Source organism: Copadichromis virginalis, linkage group LG14 (genome assembly GCF_057382275.1).
Source record: "Copadichromis virginalis isolate Kocher_CV1m ecotype Utaka linkage group LG14, C_Virginalis_male_GT1.1, whole genome shotgun sequence".
Taxonomy (NCBI): Eukaryota; Metazoa; Chordata; class Actinopteri; order Cichliformes; family Cichlidae; genus Copadichromis; species Copadichromis virginalis.
Genome location: NC_140631.1, coordinates 553506 through 560681, shown reverse-complemented (window position 1 = coordinate 560681; position 7176 = coordinate 553506).

Below are 7176 nucleotides of genomic sequence, written 5' to 3'. Positions count from 1 at the left end.
CTACCACTTTGTAAATAAACATCACTCGTATCATCAGTCACTGCTGCATTTTGGGTCCTCCTTTTCCTCCACACCACACGGCTCACCCCGCCAGCCGTGACAGTTCTCCTTCGTTTTGTACATAACTTTTTTGGGGGGCAAAGAAAAACCAAGAAGGTATTGGAACCGGAGAATGAACGTTTTGTGGTGCTGCAATTGCTTGCATTTGATCCGGTACTTGGATTGTTTTGGCACGAGTTCCCGGCATGCAATGCGTGAAAGTCTCGTGGTCTGTCAATCTCTATAACAGAAGTTTGACTTGATTGACGCGGGAATGTTCCCAGGTAGCCTAGCGTTCAGCAAGGAGGCTACAGCGCTGCATTATGGAATCTGTAGTTTGTATATTATTAGCGCCTCATATCGCCGGGCCATGCATAACAATAATAGTACATCTATATAAAATGATCTCGCAGGCAGGATATAAATGTACACCGGGCCGGATGCGGCCCGCGGGCCTTGACTTTGACACGTGATTTAAATGATACTGATGTAATTTGTAGGCAGGATTCAATCAAATTGTTTTTTCTTAAGTTGGTGGGCCAGGCCATGGTCGATCCAGACCACTCACCACTGAGACAGTGTTATCAGATGAGGATGTAAGAGCAGCTATTGCTCTTTTGAGACACTCTGCTGATGAAGACATCCGTGAAAAGAAAGCTACCTTCATTTAATGGTCAGCAATGAAAAGAATCCAGCAGGTGTCTTCATAGGCCTGATGTGGTTTCTGGACACACCAGGACTGGTAAGACATCTTCATTTGTTGAATCACTGAAATATTCCATGAAGCTTGCAGTGTCACTCATTGCACCTCTCTATGTTCTGTATTTTTGCAATACAGATAGAACAAGATTTCTGACTCCTGTTTTGTGAGGTCACTGCCAGCAAATTCTTGGAGAGGTGGCCCATCAATCTCAAAGCAAAGGTTGTAAAGAAAAGTCATGGACTTGTTCCCACCTCAGAGCTCTTGGAGTTAATGTGCAATGCTGAGTCAGGTACTGAAGTTGAGAATGGTATGATTGTGACTGTTTTTATTTGCCATTGTTGGTTATATAGGTAATTCTGTCAATTGAATGCATTTTTGGAATAATTCTTTGTTTATTCGTCTGTAGTCTGGGACAGTGACATGTCTACTATCTTGCTGCTGCTACATCTGCTACCACCATCTGCACAAAGGCGAAAGAGACCAGGAAAGGTGTCTGCATCTCAAGCTGTCGATAACCTCATCAAATTCCCAAAGGTGCGTTGTTTAAAATATACGTTCCATCACCTCTATTTTCATGGACAGTGAGGTGAGCTAATCTACTGTCAGAGGATAGTCACTTAATACTGTTGTTTAATGTGTTGTTGTAGGCTGGAACCAGTGTACAGCAGCATCTAGACAACATCATCAGCCCTACCTTCTTGGTCAGGGATCCACAAGAAGCACCATTCACACCTTGTGATTGACAAGCTTGCACTTCCATGTAAAGTGCCAGGTTCAGTAGGAGCCCTTGATGAACTTGTTGGGCCCATGTCTGTGGTACATCATACAGTTCATCCCTGACCAACTTTTTCACTTTTCTGCAAACAACTATGACATTGGAGAAACGTCATATTGCTTTCTCTAGTGAGCACCATAGAACTGTATGCTAATGTGAATTGTAAGGGTTTGTTAAGGTAATTAAATAACACTGAAATGAGAAACGTAATAAATGGCCTGCATTTGTATAGCGCTTTTCTCAGTCCCTAAGGACCCCAAAGCGCTTTACACATCCAGTCATCCACACACTAGTGATGGCAGCTACGTTGTAGCCACAGCTACCCTGGGGCGCACTGACAGAGGCGAGGCTGCCGGACACTGGCGCCACCGGGCCCTCTGACCACCACCAGTAGGCAAACACGGGGTTAGTATCTTGCCCAAGGATATTTGGCATGCAGCCAGGAGGCAGCCTGGGATCGAACCACCGACCTTCTGATTAGTGGCTGACCTGCTCTGCCACCTGAGCTACAGCCACCCCCAGAATAAATGCTGTTACTTTAACCTGTATGTTTGTTGTTATTTCCATAATATAGCATAGATCACAGTTTAGTAATATAGCATCATAAGATGAATATGAAAAAATAAAACTACAGAGAAATAAAAATGATATATTATTACACATCAGTGTTATTATTAAACTAAATTTGGAGGAAAAATAGCTCTATAAAGTGTAATTACTCTGAACAGTGTGAATAACCCTCAGTGTTAAATATAAAAATAAATAATGTTTTGTTGTTAATTTTGACACTAAATTGAGTACAATTAACACTGAAAAGTTAACACTGGCCATTTAACTCTAATTTTGAGTGGGACCAAATGTTATCTGAAGAAGAGTTAAAATCAACTCTAAGTGTAAAATTGACACTTGGTTTTTTTCTGTGTAGTGTCAAGGTACTTTTTAAGAAGTAACATTGCACTATTGATAATCACATCCAGGTGGCATAAACTAAATATTCAGACATGCTACCAACAAAAGCATTAACAAAAGCAGACTGTTTAGGCTGTTGTGTTTGTAATAACATCCATAAATGAAGGTTTGCCATTAATTTATTTTCACAGATCTACTGTAGATGATCACATCTGTCTTTGTCATTTAAATTAGGTCGACTTGCAAACTTTGCACTTTGTTTGTGTAAATTGCTGTCCACTACCCTGCATATACACAGAATGTGCACAGTATTTCAGATCTAAAAAAGCCTTACAAGTTAATTTATGAGATCATGGGGTCATAGAAGGAGTATGTAATGGACTTGCTGGCTTTAATGTAAAAAGCCTGTTGTGTAACTTTAATGAGGCAGTTGGACTAAAGCAGTATATTGCTCATCAAGGTAAACATCTGAGGAATAAGGAAATTGTTACTTGTCCTTTTACTCAGTGTTCTTTTACATCGCAGATTTACTAAAGTTTTACATCACATAAGTCATTTTCACAATCATTCTACTTTAAAAGATTTCAAGACAGAGCTTATTGTTCTCTGAACTTCCTTGTTCGCTGAACGGCAGGTAAAGGGCATCTTTTTGCTTGTTTACTTTTGTGTGTTTGTGTTTTCTCTAAGGGTCCTCAGATGACGGTTTGCTTAAATTTGGGTCTGAAAGCATTTTTTTTTTAAAATTTTGCCTATACTCACCACCCCTCTTCTTCTGTTGCTCAGGTTGAAGCAGAATTTGCCCGTCTTACATCTGTTGACCTGAAATGGTTCCTTTTTTGCTGTGCTTGACCAATATGGAGAGGTTCATGGAGCTGTACAAATTCAAGAGTGGCATAGGAGGGCTGACTAGGCTCATAAAATCTTCGATGATGATGTAAGTCTTCAACTGCGACATGTTCTCCTTTGTTTAAGTTTGAGGTTATCCAGTTCAACTGATGAACTCATTGAAAGAAAGCTGATAAGTAAAGTCTGTCATCATATTTCACAACTGGACATTTAGTGTGTTAACTTTTACAGAATCTGTGTATATTGGTGGTAGGTGGATATCATATTCTACTTGAATGTCCTGATAAGCCAGATTCAAATGAAAAGATATTAAAACATTGAAAGACAGGTGTAAGTGGCCCAGTTATCTCCAATGATAATCATATATTGCTGGAATTATATAGGAAAAAGCTGTGAATTTGGAGCTGCTTCATAAACACTATTTAAAAGTGTTTTTGTTTTCTTTTTGACTTCTTTGACCAGAGCCCTACACAAAGGAAGAGGGCAGAGGACCTCATTTTCTCAAGGAACATCCCTCACACACTCTCAAGACTGTGAAAGTTAGCATTTTTTATTTTAGTAAATTTAATAATTACAGCACCGCTGTGGATTTTAAATGAAACAATCAAATAGTGATTGAAGTGCAGACTTTCAGCTTTAACTCAAAGGGTTAATTCCCTGCTCCCTGTAGTAACCACATGATAACATGTGTACCCTTCCTCACCAAATGTATTATTACAAGATCTTTGACACTGGAGATGGTCTGGGTTTCAGAGAAACTAACTGGCAAGCTAGCTTTGATATTGTTAGTTTCCTGTGTTTATTCATGTCTTCACCAGGGTCTTTGACATTTCGCTGCTGTACTGTTCACTACAGCTTTGTGTTTGATTTCTTACATTGTATATTGTAATGGCAGAGATATTAGAATATTTAAGGGGCTGCAGTGACTACTACAGCTGTGTGTGTGTGTGGGGGGGGGGGGGGGGGGGCAATACTTTGGTGAAATGTCCTGGACCCTGGAAATAAAGTTACCTTGAAAATTACCTTGAAGAGACTGTAGACTGGGTAAGCAAATAAAGGTCACTGGCCCAGAGTCATATGTTGATATTCAGTGCCAGTTATGCAACCGTTCCAGCCATGTCTATATGCTCTTTATTTCATGCTGTTAATATAAGGGGAAAAAATAAACTCTTACTGATTAAAGAAGCATTGTCTGTGGAGCCACAGTCTGATCCTGTAGTGTAGCTCCAGTTTGCACATTTATTCTCAGCCACATTTGGGTTATAGCGCAGCCAATATTTAGCATAAGTAAATTTTGATTAAAATTTGTGTTTGCATTCTGCAATTGAAGACATGCTCAGTTATTTATGAACATGGTCTTTGACAAGAAATGGACTTGTAACATGGGGGTACATATCTCATTCTGAAAAAACTTTAACAACTAATAAGCGTTACCCAAAGCCAATCAGCGTCATCCAAGGGATCAGTATGGCCAGTAGCGGTTTTTGATATGGGCGATACGGGCATCTGCAAAAAAAATAAAAAAAATTTAAAAAATTGCTCGTACTCACAGGGTACAGGGAGGAGAGGGCGGGGCGGCAGTGGATTCACTGACCGGCTGGAGCAGCATCTAATAACCAACTCGCAAAATAAAACAAAATAAAAACAAAACAACAAACACGAAAACACCAGACATCATGATACAGACTTAGAATTTGCACCGATGTTTTTTCGAAATTCTACACGAAAAGTGAGCGCGAGAGCCCTCGGTGCGCCTGCTCGCTGCTGAAGTCAAAGTAAACTTTATTGTCATCTCCGCTACAGACAGTCCAGCATATAGAGACGAGACGACGAGGCTCCAGTTACAGCAGTGCAAGTAAACAAACAATAAATATAAGAAGAGTAAGAAAATAAATACACACTTTAGGACCAGGAGTAAAGGATCAATAACAATTTAAAATTTATAATTTACAGTTTGATGATTTAAAGTCACACACAACCCGTCGAAAGGGGGGGAGGGGCTGCTGCCAAATAGAGCACATTTCATTCATAATGATGTAAATCCAAGCCCATTATGTGTTCATGATTTGAATCCTGGGTTGTGCAAAATCTCAGAAATAAACCTTAGACAAAGTGAATCTGTGAACTAAGGTGTAGGTCTGTTAGGTTATGTTGTGGTGATTCTCGGGGATTGGGGGATTTGTGTTCATACTGGAGTGCAAAATTCAAACCAATGGAAGATGGACAAGAAAAGTTCAAAGCCATCAGGTGCTCAGTTTAGAAAAAAGAGAAAAGAAGAGGAGGAGAAATGAGCAAAAGATACAGGTAAGCAGATGTGTCTAGAGATGGACCGATCCGATATTACTATCGCTATCAGTCCGATACTGACCTAAATTACTGGATCGGAAATCGGAGAGAAATAAAAAATGCAATCCGATCCATTAAATATCAAAAAAGCACCTCACAAAACTTGCGACATGGCGTAACTTGGCTCATAACCATAGCACGTCGGAGCAGTATGCGTCACGTGATAGAGCGGCTGTGGGGTGCGAGACCTGTTGGCGGTCTGGTTGAGTATTTGTAGCCTCGCTACCAACCCAGCATTTCATCTCCGAGGAAGTGATCCCAGAGAGAAGAAAGCAAGTGTGTAAGTCCATCTCTGAATGTTTGTGAAGCGTTCCAGCGTTAAGCTTAACAACTGATATATGGAGCGACTGCCTCTCTCTCTCTCTCTCTCTCTCTCTCTCTCCTGCTGCTACTTCAACCCTGAAACTGATTAATGATCAGCTGATCGGCTTTTCTGTCCGTCTCTCCTGTTTGTTTTTGGCCCACTTCGTGCCAGAAAGCAGCGGCTGAACAACATCAGCACGTTTAAGCTTGAATTTATTTAATATTACTTTCTACACCAGGATCTTTTTCTACGCAGCTGACGTAACTGTGCAGGGGCGGATCTAGCAAAGTTTGGCCAGGGGGGTCGATAGGGCAGGGAAGGGAGGAACAGGGAAAAGGGGGCACAAAGACATACTTTTCTTTCTTATTCTCATTTAAAATGTCTGGCTGTTATTAAATAATTATCTGAATCTTGCACCCAAAGTTTTAATCTGATGTAAAAAGTATAGAAGTCCATTACTATATATAGTAACTGTTAAGTCTAATATACCAGCTATAGTACTTTTTCCTTTGGGAAGGTACCATCTGTGCAGTTCTGTTGAAGAAAGATGTTGAATCTATTTAATTATTCTTGAAAAATAAATAAATGATTTCTGTGCATTTTTTTCACACTGTATCAAATTAAAGTTGATTACATAGATTAAGCATCATGAGGTGGGGGGTGGTTCCCTATTTTTTTTTTTTTGCTGGGAGTTTATTAGTTAGGTCGCGTACTCTTTAAAATACCAGAATAGGGAGGATGGAGCAGGTTTAAATTTATTAGATTGATCAGTTTTGCTGAACTATGAAATATTTTGGGTGCAGTGTATTTTTTGCATACAGGTATAACAGAATAGCTTTAGTGTTTTTTTTTAAACTTATACAAAATGTAGCAAGATATTATAAAAACAGTTTTATTGATTAAAAACCACACTATATCGGATTCATATCGGTATCGGCCGATATCCAAATTTATGATATCGGTATCGGACATAAAAAAGTTGTATCGTGCCATCTCTACTACAAAGTAAAAAAAGAAAAAAAACACATGCACACACTAAAATAGACAACAAGAGCCCGGCTAATATGTACAAATAGAACAGATAAAATACAAATAGTATAAATAAATGAAGGCAAAATTTCAGAGTGAGGTAGATGTATGTATGTGTGGCGGAGGTGTGGTCCGGGGCGCGGCTGCAGGGGAGGAGTGGTGCAGTGAGCTCGACGGGGCGGTGCTGGTAAGAACAGCTGATGGCGATTTTGGACTGATGGTGGT